Here is a 15,621-nt window from a genome sequence, read left to right as displayed (position 1 = left end):
ACCTGGGGTGAGTTTAGCAATGTGGGGAATTGAACCTGGGCCTTCAGGGTGACAAGCTGACCCTTTAGGTAGGTTGACTTCACCACAAAAAATGAGAAGTTTCAAAACAAACCCCGTAGTTGGAATATGAATCTCTCTCTCCCTGGTGCTGGTGGTAACGTACATATGCTCCCCAATTCTGGACTACCTCCACAAACACATCACTTACATCTACACACTGAAACACTTATTAAACCCTCTCAAGGAAGCAGCCCCAAAGCCCCTTGAAGTATTTCCATCTACAGTCTTGACACAAAGATGATAGCCCTGACTAACCCTCTACACTCAGCTTAGCCAAGTTAAGACAAAACATTACTACGTGCTGAGTCAATGTTAGCCAGCCAAACCCTAGAATGGTCTCATCTTTGACAGAATGTGCAATATGTGAACAGTCAAATAGACATACTTCAACGCTATTCTCACTGTGTTACTCCTCAACACCAATAAAATATGGGTGTAGGGCAATTCCCCACAAAGTCATTACCCAACCCAAGAATATTACTGCCTGCCATGGTCATTTGACCACCCCTATGACAACACCTCCTAATATATATCAACTCACTTGCCATGAGAAAAAATGCCTGAGTATGAAATGTATTTTACACTACCTCTTTTTCATTCATTCTTATAACTGACTGAAATAACAACCAAATGACAGGTCAGATTTATACTAGTATTATCCAGGTAGAGAAATGACTGGATCCCACATAAGTCATATATTATTATGATATTCTTTCAAATATCTGGCAAGAAGATGGCAGAATAACACCATCATCAGTCATAACATTAGTCCTAAAATTCCAGTGTTTACCCTCTATGATAAACTGATAGTGTGCAAAGTGTGTGGTGTATTAGCAGAGACTGATTTATTAATACATAAGTGCAGTGTAAACAAAATGAAAAAAAAAAAAAATCTGCATGATTGGACACAAACAGATGTAGTTGGATGGTAGTTTGCTTACCACACGATTGGCACACGGTGTAAATCGATTTTGCATTTTCATCAGGTGAGGATTTTTTGTTAACAGTAACTGTTGTTGGAGGTGACTTAAGAGGTCAATCTGCCATGCCCTGTCACATAATACATATACATGATAAATCCGGGAACTCGTGTCCCAGATCAAGTGACTCACCTGGAGAAATAGCACGACACTTCAACAGTCGGCCATGATAATTATAGCGTACGTTGACTATTCACTTTGCCCCGACATACAGGTAAACCCACACAATGTGCATAAACAAATCGGTTGATGTCTTCACATTCAGGATACGTAATATTCCAAACATATTGGTCTCTCACAATGGCGTACACTTATTTTGAGCAACACGAACAGTATCCTTGATTGTGGCAGGTTATTCCGAGCATTTTGTAAACAAGGAATGCCGAATGTGATCCAAGGCTGCAACAGACCACAGTCGCGTGAAAAGTGCGCACGAGAACCCGTCCGGCCCACGGTCTGGACACGTTAATCGTTGGTGGATGGAACTGTGAGAGCTGGATGAACATTGTTAATATTTAAACTCACCTTTCACATGTAAATATATCTCCAATACTTTCAAAACCCAAGAGAAATGCCTGTCTGAAATCGAATATACACTGCTTGTCAATCAAACGTGACCTCTTTGGCTGGTTCTTCCAGCTACCTCCCCCCTCCGACAAAGGACTTCAGATTGTCGCACACATAACAAGCACGACCAAGAAAGGCATGGAACCGTGCTTCGAATACTTAGCATGCAGACATGATAACAGCTTACCTTTCTATCCAAATGAGACAACAAAAGTGAAGAAAAGTACTGTCCAAAACTGTACTCTCTGCTAGGGTGTCTGTCTGACAAAGCTAACAGCGATTGCAACGCCGCCTAGTGGCCAAATCCGGCTTGCCATTAGACAACAGGTGAAAACAGGTAGGACGAGTTGGCGAAGGGGAGAAACTTTCAAAACATCGTGTACGTTCGCCTGTATAACATCGAGTCGGCACCGTGAGAAACGTTTGTTTATGAGATATTAATGACAGCAGAAAAAATATATATTGCAGAGCGAAATGGGTGATAAAACGATAAACGTCTAAAGGTGATCATCTACGGTATACAAGTTCTGTTTGACTGGCACACTGTACTGGCGTCTGTTACACAACAACGCCCACTGTCCATGTTATTAATCTGTATTGTAATACACGACACATAGCGCATACGTTTTTGTTAGCGTGGAAGGGGCACTGTACATACACCCATAGATGGGGATATACCGAGTGCGTGTTATTAATTGTTTAATATTTTAGCTTAGATCACACCGATGAGTGGTCTACTCTGAACTAGACAAACAAATGACTGAAACATAGCAGTAATTTATAGCCAAGGCAGTCAGTCCTACATTAGACACATAACACTTGATATATATGAAATATATGAAAATATATATCTACAAAACAAAACCCAAATTGCTATATTGCTATATTTATTGCTATATTTCTGCTGCTGAGGCAATCTAGACCTGCCAGCTCATTGTAGATTTGAGGTGAAATGTGGTTTAACATCATATTTGAGATTAATTTCGCTCATATGACGACGTGCATGCGTGTGTATGTGTGGCTGTCTGTATTAGCCCAGACTTCAGCTGGTTTTACAAGTGCTAGCTCACTGAGATACCATGCCGCACTTAAGCGCGAATACCGCACTCCGACAGATTATATATACTGACTCCGAGACGATTGTGGTGCCCTTAAGTGCTCAATGGTCATAAGTGAACGATCAGTCCTTGAACCGATTAATGCAGACCGCCAGACAGGGACCAACAAGTACCATATTTCCACGTCATTTGGTATGACGAGACTGGGATCTAACTGGGAGGACACTCTAACCAACACTCCACGGGGTTCCCTCCCATCCCCGACAACAGACTTGAACAATGTGTCTGTGGTCTGTAAGTGTGAAATACACGTATAATACACGTTCCTGTCCAGATATGTATAATCCGATCCTTAAAATGTGTATAGACCACACGCAGTAAAACGTCTTCTGTAAGTAAAATATTATGTTCTCCACGGCACAGAATATATAGCATAGCTGTCCGGGATAATATTGGTTATTGCAAATAGAGTAAATATCTCACATATTCAGTGAATGTGGTTACCACATCAGGAAGTCGCGCCCCAGACGTATTGACTGATATTACACTCCATTAAGACTTGTCAAGAGTGACCTTTCACCTTCTCCCTTTCAGCACTATCAACCTTTAATCAGATATCCACTCTGAACAGTAATTGTGATTTTGCAATTTTACCGATAGTGATTAACTCATTCGCCTGATACCGATTCAAGGTGAAAGCAGCAGGTGAATTTGTGGTCGTCACGATGTATGACAGAATTACACCCAACGGCCACGTGCATTACCTTTGTGTGTCAGGTGTAACGACCTGCCGTGTAGCATGTCGGGTATTGTCGCTGTTACATCATTCAGAACAGTCAACGTCCAGCGTGACAAAGACGACGACAATGATGGCGTCAGCTAGAGTAACGTGTTGCAGTGTGGGAATCCACTGGGAAGTACACCACTAGCATCAACACTCCAGCAGCCCCACTTTTACCCCCCAAATGATAAAAGCCTCTTATTACCATCATAGTCTCGGCGGGCGCGTGGCAAGTTGATTATTTTCGTGAGTTTAGTTTTACGCCGCACTCAACAATATTCCAGTTGTATGGCGGGGCTCTGTAAATAATCGAGTCAGGACCACACTATACGATGACATGTGTCAACCAAGTCAGTGAGCCTGACCACGCGACCCCGTTAGTCGCTTCTTAAGAGCATAGTCGCCTTTAGTGGCAAGCATGGCTTGCCGAAGACCTGTTCTACGCTGGACCTTCACGGATCTCTTTTTTCTCGTGTAAGTCCAATAAGTGCCAAACTTTATTATTCAGATAGTATTGAGGAATTGCCCAATGTTTTCAACAACAATCATGTGTAAGCCCGGGCTTTTTTCAGAATGGTAGCTACGCCTCTGCTCTGAAGGCAAATATCCCGAGTTGACATGTGGCAAGTTTCCTAAAGAGCTACATAGAGAACAATGATAAAACGGACATATTCAGATAGTCGTGCACGTCTCTACACACGGAGCCTGCATGCATGGTGGATATACCAGCACACCGTGGTTAATGACTGACGTGACAATGTGATATCACCATGTCCTCAGTGAATGCATCGCACAGTCTAAGAAAACATTTCTGCTGGGGAATAAACTTAGCGTCGTTTATGGACCACTTGTTACTGTGTCACATGTGCCGAGTGTGACACCCGGTGACAACACGATATATACCCAGGTTTATTGTTGAGCCATCCCTGAGGTTTATGGATCTCGTTCCCACGGGTGGAGGTCACGTGGTCATGTATTCACCTTTCTTCTATCCCTGGCGAGTGAGAGATACGTATTTCCGCATTTTGGTTAGTCACCATTTTCACAGTTTCTGTCCAAACAGGCTTCTAAGTAAAAATACGAACCTACTCCCTGCGAAATGATTTTTCTAGAGACCATTAACATACATATATACACCCGTCAAGCAGGATTTAGAAAGGGATTAAGAACATCTGACAACATTTTCACACTAAAAAGTATTATTGACAGTTCTAACACGAGAAAAAGAAGCTTTTTGCTTGGTTTGTTGACTTAGGAAATGCCTCTGACCCTGTTGCCAGAAGTATACTAACCTTTAAACTAAATGCATTTGGTATATCACGTAATATACTTTGTGTTATAACATCCCCGTATACCAATGTCCTTTATAAAGTTAAAACAAGCGAGTGAGTCAAAGTCAAGGATGTTTACTGTCCCCAACATTGTTTAGTCCATTTTGTAATAATCTTAAATCATATTTTGATATATAAGGAGAGAAACACTAGCTGGTCTCAAGATATGCCATTTACTGTTTGCTGATGATGTGGTCCTTCTGTCTGATTCACCAGGTAAACTCCAAGAACCTCTCGGTAGCTTCTCCAATTGCTGCACTGACAATAAATCAACTATCAACAATGAAAAATCTAATGTAGTAGTTATATTTGGCACAAAACCCCACTATCCAATACTCAGATGGTCAGTGGTAGGGCAGAATATTAATGTCTTAGATACAATTACTTAGGTGTTACGTTTCATCAAAATTCTAAATTTAAACATTGTGTGAAATCACTCGTGAAAAAGGGTTAAAGAGCATACTACATTATTTCTTCTCATTAGTTTGGAGAAAATTTAGGTCCATCGATATGCTGCAGACTCTTTAAGGCAATTGTTGAACCTGTTATTCTGTAGGAACTGACTTTGCTCCGCTGAAACATGTAGATACTATTTACAAACGAAATTCTACGAACGTACTCTGGGAGTTTCTCCACACATCTGGGCATGAAGAGCTGATCTTGGTTCGTACCCTTTACTGTTGAGAGTAATTAAATCCACTGTTCAGTTCTACAGACATATTTTACAATCTCCAAATACCATTTTGAAACATGCTTTCAATGAATCATTAAAGATTGCCAAACACAAAATTGAATGGTACTATAAACTCAGCTTCCTCTTGGATAGGTTTAAGATCAAGGGAAGTAATCCGACTACTCGTCCTGTTCTGGAGGACATCCAGTTGAAATTTACAGACATGATCCACTAATCTGTTCAAGATAAACACAATTCACTAAATTCAAAGAACAAACTTAGAACTTACAGAAAATGTAAATCGGCAATTAAATTTGAACCATACCTTGAACACTGCAAGACAAAAAGCAAAAACCGTGTCCACTTCACAAAGTTAAGACTGACTGATCACAGGCTACAAATTGAACTAGGTAGGAGAAAACGACCACAAACACCTTTCCAAGACCGTCTCTGTAGTCAATGCTCAGTCCTTGAGGATGAAAAGCACTATGTCATGTATTGTTCTAAACATTTAGAAGTAAGGTGTTACTAATTTAAGTCCTTTTCATCTCAAAACAATAAATTTCAAAATTTTACCACAACAGGAAAACTTAATCTCATGTTTAAAAATAATCAACCAAATCTTACAGAAATAATTTGTTACCATATGTATAACTTCAAACATGACAGATGTCTTGATTGTCCTAGGTCATTGTTACACATGTACACCTAGTATATCACATGTTTTAGAGTGTAAATATTATGATAGAGATCATCTATGTGTATTTCTATATCTTTGTACCTTTTATGTTTATGTCTGTAGTTTATAGAATAGTGCCGCTGTTCCTCAATGGAATGCTATGCAATAAAATATCATGTCTTGTGTTTTCTTGTGTTTGGTGTTTTCCAATGTGTTTCTAATGGCATGTGAAAACAGTAAAATTTGTCGCGGATGAATAACATTATAGAACAACTAAACTCAAGTTTTTGGTACTCTTTGTATTACTGCATATGGAAGACTTCTGGTTAGTCATAAACGGAACACCATTTTTTAAAAAAATAACCTTGTGGTTAATTAATACAAAGCGCTCAAAAGTTGCTAGAACGTCGTCTGCTCCTCTTCTCGACACAGTAGGGTGTCGATATCTGTGCATGGCGAAAGAGCAAACAAATGCAATTGATATCATTTGTAGTTAAAGGGGCACTGATGCGGAGCGAATAATGTTTCTCGCCAACGGTCTAATTACGAAACCAAACCGCAATTTGGTCAGCGCCCGCTCCTTCGACCGTGACGGACAAAGGAACTGGGCTCCTGTCCATATCAGCAGAATTTTTTCACCTAAACAGTCAGGAAGTCGGATGCCTATCATATGCCATTTGTTAAAAAATATCCATGGTATTCCTTGTCCAATCGTAACCAAATATTCCAGCAGTGTAGTTCTTTTCGGATGCTTGGATGGTATAGTTACTGATCCAATTTGATCCTATTTCTTCGTTTTTAACCTCGATATTTAATCACGATACATGAAAATATGATGTCTACAGGCACGTAGCAAGCCATTTGTTTCAGTACGGAAGATTGCAAAGCTTTATATTTAGGTAGTTTTGAGTGTTGGTTGAGCTGTGATAGCAAATATCATACGTAAATTTTGGTAGCTATGGTAGCTACAATGGTATCTTATTTATGATAATAAAAACACACAATTGATTTATTTGAATTCGTAAACAAAAAACGATGACTTTGCCTTTGGTAGAGAAATCTGAAAATTTTCTCACGTAAAAAAGCCCTTATTTCACCTATTTATCAAAGTACACAGCAAATGCCAGTGTGTATTCCTTATGTAACGAAATTCCGTTGGTATCCTCAAAACAGTTTCGGCCCATAAGTGTTTTCAGGCTGCATGCGACACAGAGATTACATCTTCCTTGCTGTAACTCGCGCTTGCATGCGATACAGAGATTACATTTTCCTTGCTGTAACTCGCGCTTGATGGTGTAAATACACGTGTTATTTGTCATCATTCCCTGGATGTCAATTAATGATTTTTTAACAGGTATAATTAGTAGTAACACCACTTTGGTTACTCATCAAAGGTTCCCATTTGGCACTTCTCCTGTCTGGAGTAAATACTCAACATTATAAATTAAGGTCTTTAATGGCAAATGTATTGTATGTTATGTAATATGTGCATGTAGGTGATGCAAGAGGTTTTATCAGCTGAGTTACAAAAGCAAACATCGATCAAAGGATTAACCGATAACACACTGATTGATTAATTACTTTTATCTTCTAGTGAATTTGTCAAAAGGCAGAGTGTGTAGATGACAACCCCCTGTCGTAAAGTGTGAGTGCAAAAACAACATCCTCCCTTCAAAGAATTAACCACCCTTGCGTTGATTGATTGCTCAATATTGGTTAACTAAATTACTTAGAATAGTGGACATCATACAATTAGTTGCCAGGTGTGCTATCTTGGGAGACCAATGAGAGTTTTATCTGGTTTTCACCAACGAAAGACGTGAAACGATGTGTTACTTTTTCGCAAATGAGACAGTTGTAAGACACGCGACACAGAGCAGGATTATTTACCAGCTGCAGATGAATGGAATACGATTTCTTTTACGTGGATATTGATGGATACACTCCTGAACAAGGTAGTAGCCTGACATTGTTGCTATAAAATTGGTCTGTTTTACATTCATTATTTGCATTTTGTTTTAATTTATTCGTTGTAGCATTCAGCAGAATCTGTATGACAGAAAACAGACACTAGATCGCGTATGTGTGTGAAATAGGATCCACATTGGCAATCTATACAATGTATAAATGTTGCTGTTATGTTAGAAATTTACTATGAGTATAAGCAGATCGTGTGTTCTTTTATTAATTTTCAGAATCATACAAATATGACAATAAACTAATTAGGGTTATGAGACAAAATATAGAGACGTACATTGGCTTCGTTATTTTTCCGTCCTGATAGTTTTTTACCATTTCTACCACTGGCAGATGATTAACCTTCAAAGTGTTTCATTTGTTTACATAAAACATTTGTAATGAAGTAAAAAATGAATTCACCTCAGTTGATCTGTCTATAATTAAACTATCAGTTGCGTCTACGGACCGCGCAGCAGAGGTCACGAACCAGTCACGAATTCTGGGATATCATCCGGGTACTCACGGGAGAAAAACAATAACAAAAGTTTACACCAGTCCACGGAAATTGCTCCGCATTAGTGCCCCTTTAAGTTGGTAGGTTTGCTGAATACAGACGTGGGTTGTCCGAAACTTCACCACAGTGTTTGTCCTTCATTGTCCTCCGGTGCTGTTCATACACGAACTGTGATAGAAATCTCTGATAGTGCGATGTATTGAACCTGACATTCATCTGCTGTCGCAAGTGGTAATTATCCGCATGGACACCAGAAAGTAAAACAAATTCCGTTTCGCTTGTTTGTCTGTTTTGATGTGTGATTTACGCGACGTGAACAATATTTTGTATCACAGCGTCTTGTGAGTGTGAACCGGACAAACCAATGATTGATGTGCTCTACGACATCGATCAGGACATACCGTCGGGATAGTCCGGCACTCTATTGTTAAGCAGCGCCATGCAACCGACATATAGATTGTTGTGTCGAAATCTACTCTGCACAAGAACGCCCAGAACGTCATTTCTGTGAGCTATTAGACACTGTAGAATTAGTAAACAGACATGGACACGCTATTCCTGCGTCCTTCCTATTCCTTCATGCTAGACAGTGGTATACAACTACCATGGTGATGAGTCACATCAGTCTACAACAGAGATGGTCGGTTTGAGTTATAACCATGTCAGTATGTTAAACAGAGGGATATACAGGTACGTCAGATATTAAACAGATTGTACGATCTGGTTTAAACGCGCGTCAGTATGTTAATGAGATTGTTTGACTTGTCCAGTGTATCAAACACGCCAGTATGTCAAAGAGATTGTTTGTTCTGGTTTAAACGCGCGTCAGTATATTAAAGAAATTGCTTGATTTGGTTATAACGCACGTCAGTATGTTAAAGAAATTGCTTGATTTGATTATAACGCACGTCAGTATGTTAAAGAAATTGCTTGATTTGGTTATAACACATGTCAGTAAGTTAAAGAAATTGCTTGATTTGGTTATAACGCACGTCAGATATAAAAGAGATTGTGTGTTTTGGTTTAAACGCACACAAGTATTTTAAGGAATTGCTTGATTTGGTTTAAACGCACGCAAGTATTTTAAGGAATGCTTGATTTGGTTTAAACGCACGCAAGTATTTTAAGGAATTGTTTGATTTGGTTTAAACGCACGCAAGTATTTTAAGGAATTGCTTGATTTGGTTTAAACGCACGCAAGTATTCTAAGGAATTGCTTGATCTGGTTTAAACGCACGCAAGTATTTTAAGGAATTGATTGATCTGGTTTAAACACACGCTATATATTAAAAGCAGGGTATACCCATGTCAGTATATTATCCTGTTTGATTTGGTTTAAACGCACGTCAGTATATTCAGGAGATGACAAGCAAGTGAATCACGCTGTCAACCCCTGACATGTGATATACTGACTCCAGTCTATACCACGGGGAATAAATAGGATATGTCACACACAAGGGGCCTAATGTCGGAGCCCTCGTGGTTGATATAGCAGTACTATCACATGACGTCATGACATGGTGCGCTGTGTGTTTGTAGTCTGTTACTGAACCGGGAAGCGTGATTACCCATTTATTCCACTAAACACAAAGAAGTGAAGGCGCAACGAGCCACGGAATTTCAAAATGTAAAACGCCAAAGAATTATATCAGTCTCGAATATCTGCTGACCAAGATTCCATGGGGCGTTAATGGTCACACGGTGTAGGATGGATCAGTAACAACACCGGGTGTTTTCTAGAGGAGTACGCATGTCTTACTATAGGGGTATCACCTGTCACTCAAGCAACATCGATCGCAGAGATTAGAGCCTGTGGTTAAGGAGGTTACGTGCCAGTAATCTTCCCGCTGTAATAGGCGTTCTATATTTTGTAATCACTAACAAGTGAAATCCATGTGACAATAGCCCTAGCATCCCACTTCATGATGACGAGTGACCTGTCAAAGTCATGTTAATTGTTCTGAATGTCAAACACGACATTTTCGGAGCGTCCTTCCCAACATCCCATGAGGTAAGAATAGCACACGTAAATTTCTATGAGCGCTTGACAACAATCAGAGCACATCATCTTTGTAGTACTCCAGTAATAACTTGCAGCAAAATGTGCCAATGGCAAAAATCAGGTACTTTCTCCCGTGAAGACTTGGAACACGTTCATGTAACCAGGGATAGTCTACAACGTGTCTCTTTGATGTAACCGACGGCCATGGCGTCGTGAGTTCAACAGCAAGTTTTATTGTTTCAGTGGCAGGAAAGCCTCATGTGGAATGAACGTCAGAATTACGTGGTGCAGGTGTTAGAATGTTCACCACGTAAATGAGAGAACAAGTGTCATTGACAAACCATGGGTCATAATCAGTGCAAGTCTAAGATTCGAACTAGTCAGAGTAAACTTATTCTCAGTACTTTTCTTCACAATCCACTACTGAATCTAACAAAACCTTATGGGAGGTCGCGTCAGGTAACCTTTGAGATTAACCAATCAGAGCACACCTATTGAACTTTTTATCTCGTAAAGGTTCGTACCGTTTCCGTATTCTGTTTAGCGTACGCTTGCTTCCGGGTGATGCACACGGCGTACGTACAACCATGACAACGTTGAGTAAACAGTGGCTGAAAGTAGTGTTTTTGAAAATATTCAGGGATGCTATCTTGCGGAAATATTAGCTAATGGTAACCATGTCCACAGAAACCCCAGAGCTTATATACTGCAGGTCAAATAACTGTTTTTTGAGAATTTTTGTTTGTGGAGAGATCTGTGTCAGTGACCTGAATATTTTTCAAAGTCCCTCCGATCCCTAAACAGTAGCCGTTGTCTGATTGGTTAAATCTATTTACCCCTCTCGCGTTTGATTGAACGGTCATTGGTCGCTCAAACGTTACCTGACGCGACCTTCTACTAGGTTTTGTGAGACTCAGTGGTGGAGTATAACGAAATACACTGATATTAAGTTTACTTAGACTGAGATTCGAACTCACGACCAGTCAGAGCTGCTAACGCAAAGCTGAAGAACGCCAAGTCTGTTCTGTACGTATGCAGTGCATGGCCGGCCCTGCAACAGGTGCGCCTCATAGCTGCATGCAGAAACAGATGGCAGGAAGAAAGTGGGTCTTGGACTTGTTCAACGAATTGCTTTTCATTTGTATGCATCTCATCACTTATCAGGCATGGTTATTACATTCCGTAGAGGCTCTTAGCATATGGCGATCAGTCATCGTTCTGGGAAGGGGGATATTACTGGTGTAAAGGATTCACATCACATTCGTGCCACTAGCCTATTAGCCCGAGTCATCTGGTGGGAGGAGCGTGCCTATTAGCGCTAAATACACCGGGCACCTGCAGTGGTCAATCGCTGGTGGCCCAGTCGCACGAGATGTATACACATGTACATCGCTTCCGTTAGCGTGCACCCATCTTCTCGTCATGGCGGCTGAGCTGCCTACAAGAATGGATGCCTTGACGACGACTACTGGAGATTAACATTTCTTTTGCGACATATATTTTTGTTAATGATATGTACAGCAAATAGAATACGAAAGTAGGCATCAGCATTGGAGGGTTATTGTTGTGGAAATGCTACAACAAAAGCATGTGCCAAGCAATTCCCAGTGTGTTTTGCAACTAGTCCTATTTTATTTCTTGTTCTACGACGCAACACTCAATACCCAAGCTACATCACAGTGTAAATCTTGACTGGACCAAGCAATCAAGTGACTGGCATCATCAGCATTGATACTGTCAGCTGGGAGAAGATGACTTGCATCAGTCTCACTCTCAGCGCCAGACCATCCAGCCATCCAACCATTTAGTCGCTTCTTGTACACCTTTCATGTGTTGTTTGGGATCTATAGTCCTATTGAAATTTACGCGTGTTATTGTCGTTTTAACAATTAATTAGACCCATGTGAAAGTCACACAGCAGTTTTATGTGAACAGTGAAATCAAACATGACATATTCCCGCTAAGGTAATGGAAAACCTTCCGCCCGTATGTTTTAACATTGAGGAAAACGTTCTCAGAGTGTCGTTTTCATAAGTTGAATACGTGTTTCAGTATGTTAACATAAAATTAAAAAAGCATGTTAAAAACTCATCATTATTAGATGAGGAATATATACTCAGGCAATGTGATATGACGAGAATTAAATTTAAGGGGGCATACGGGCTGAAGCCTTAGCAAGAAAACGGGGCACAAGTCATTTCCCGTCAGTCTGCCTCATGTGACATGTTCGTTATTAACTGTGTGATCATAACAGTTGTGTTTATAACGTGTGTCTGAGATGACTCGAGTTGTGTAGACCCGCCTCTAGGACCAGCCTAGTGTCTGACGACTAGGACATCCTTGGTGACGGTGTTGTGGTCCACTGGGTGTCGAATGTAAAGTGTATAAGGCCGAGTATCATCTTCGACACCAGCATTACAACAGAATATAAACACAGATGAACGCTTATCACACCCGTGACAAAACATCCCAAGGAGATACAGCCCTTCGTCATTGTGGTCTCGGGTAACACGAAGTGCTTTCATCAATCTGGTCCACCCGAATCTGGTACAAGCGGGTCAGCGTTATCTCACCACTCAAACATGCCAGTTATGTTATCGGGATAGCAGGTACTTGAGTAGATGACGACATCCATGCCAACACGGGAATCCGTGATAATCTATGTAAAGTCTTGTATTATGGTAGGTTGTTATAAATATCACACTGTCTAGATAACCCACTCTCAACTCTTTACATAAAGTACGGTTTAGATTAAAGAGTTTTTGCGTTCTTCAAATATGATTGTAATGTAAACACACCACGAAACATCACGTGCCCACTTCCTGATAATACCTTAGATCTGTAACGATGACACAATGATCATTAGTGCACGCTGGTTTATGTCATGACCTGTACGTAAATATATGCTAAAGACATTGAACACCAGCATGTCAAGATGATTTTTTCGTAACTTAGATCGTAATTTATGCATCAACAGTCCCTGTAACTGAAACCAAACAAAGACGCCAAAAGTTGTGTATGGGCACAGTAAAAGACACAGAAAGCAGAAAGAAGAACCTTATCGTCCTAATAAAAGGAGGTGAAAGATGAAAGATATGTGCAGATAAAGATGAACGATATATTCTTGTGACATTCCGTGTACAAAATAGGAATTATAGAACAGCCACACCCCAGAGTGCACGATGTAGATGATTTAAAAGTAGGAACAGTTCTTGCCTTTAACAGAGTTTGACATTATGGACCAAGACTGTACATGGAATCCCGGAAGTAATTAGGCAATTCTGCATGAGACAAGGTGCACGTCTATCTCCTGGAGTATTGCCTCAGATGCTTCACATAATTTAAGCTATGATAGAAAGAAAGAAAGACTGCAATGACGCCTGTTATGACATTTGTGAAACTCACTAGCATGGGTTGGTGATGGCAAACTTAGGATCGTAATTAAGATTCAGGAACGACAGTAGGATACTGGCGTGCAAAAGGGATGAAAATGTCTGACTTCGACAACTGGGCGCCGTGATTGTTCGCATTATGATGGACTGGAATATTAAAAAGTTTGAAGGGCAACAACTCTAATTGTCCTCGGACGTATCCTCACCTTTGTACCATGAATACTGAATTGATTAACACAAAACTCTCTAACAAGTAGGCATAGGTAGTGGTAAAACAATTTTGAGTGGCTCAATAGTATTTGTGTTATATTTGATTTTTCTAAGTGATAAAGAATATATTCTAAGGGGAAAACGGGGCGGTGTGTGTTACAATATCTTCATGAATTAAAATTTCAGTTTAGGAACACATCATGACCTAGCTCATTTATAATGGCTTGTGTGCCTGTGTGTGCATGTGACCCAATGCTTAGCTGGTGTCACTGTCAGAGTTTCTGAAAATTCGATGCTTTTAAATTTGATTCCTTATATTTTACAAACATAAAATAAACATGAAATGCTACTCAAATACAAATACATGTATATTTTTGTTCTGAAACATAACTTGGTGAGTACAAACCAGCCAATGGTGACAAAGTTAAACAACATATTAAATTGGTTTGTGAACAAATACCAAATGGCAGTGTTGTAACCTAACAACCTGTTAGTATCTGTTGCAATTATCAATAACAATTTCCTTGTTAACTGGTAGTGGTATATTCTTATCCTCTCCATCTCTTCAAATATACATTCAAATATTTATAACTGATAGCCTAAGTGTCCATCAAAGAGATCTCAATCTGTATGGCAAATATTTCTCATGAGTATTTATTACCTAAGGACAGCACAGCAGTGTGTATGGGTAATTTATTCAATGCAGGAAAATCACTAGATTCTTGCAAAGTTAGTCATGTGAATCCAGCCACAGGCAGTCAGTCAGTGAAGCGTGACAATATACTCTCTCCACATGAAACACAGTCTTTATTTGTCGATTGATACGAGGCTATAATCCGGCCTTGCCTCCCTGAACACATTACCTGGGACGGTCTCTCTCAGTGCACAGCAATTAACATTGGATTAAAACTCAATAATAGTCCATGTTTCCAAGTAATGTAAACACAACACCTGTTGTTCATGTGTTGTCAGTTACAGAACAACTGTTAGTGAAGGGGATGTAATAATACTCATTGGTGAACTAATTCAAATTTGAAATATCATTTCATTGATAGAACAAATCATGTATTGTTTTGTGCACAGACACTCCATTTTGACAAAGGAAAACATTTTTCCAAACCTCTTTTGATTAAATATTTGCTGAAGTTGTTTTTCACAGAAGAAAAAAAGACAACAGCTGGCGTTTTTGAAAGTAACATCTTGATTTCTCAGGATTTGTCTGTCCCCAAAACTTGCAACTGACTTGAAGCATAAACCTATGTCTCTTCGCTACCACTTCAGGATCCTGTGTATTGTGAGTGAGCGAGTTTAGTTCTATGCTGCACTCAGGAATATTCCAGTTATCTGTATCTAATCAAGTCTGGACCAGACAATCCATTGATCAACTTCATGAGCATCGTTCTATGCAATTGGGA

At 39.9% G+C, this 15,621-nt stretch overlaps 1 protein-coding gene across 14 annotated transcripts in view; it reads right to left on the bottom strand.

Annotated features, from left to right (window-relative positions):
* LOC137260917 (splicing regulator ARVCF-like) overlaps nucleotides 1–1,901 on the bottom strand; it is an 87,967-nt gene extending 86,066 nt beyond the window's left edge. For 6 of the 14 annotated variants that reach the window (XM_067798454.1, XM_067798464.1, XM_067798459.1 and 3 more), the window contains exon 1: nucleotides 1,566–1,668. The gene's annotated coding sequence lies outside the window, so the exon portion shown is untranslated. Of the gene's footprint in view, nucleotides 1–1,172; nucleotides 1,691–1,794 lie in introns of those variants that run through there. The other 8 variants (XM_067798455.1, XM_067798463.1, XM_067798469.1 and 5 more) reach the window with 6 other exon arrangements.
* Between the last annotated feature and the right edge of the window lie 13,720 nt (nucleotides 1,902–15,621).

Source organism: Haliotis asinina, chromosome 14 (assembly GCF_037392515.1).
Source record: "Haliotis asinina isolate JCU_RB_2024 chromosome 14, JCU_Hal_asi_v2, whole genome shotgun sequence".
NCBI lineage: Eukaryota > Metazoa > Mollusca > Gastropoda > Lepetellida > Haliotidae > Haliotis > Haliotis asinina.
Note: the sequence above shows the minus strand (reverse complement) of the source record. Positions and strands in the feature narration are given on the sequence as shown.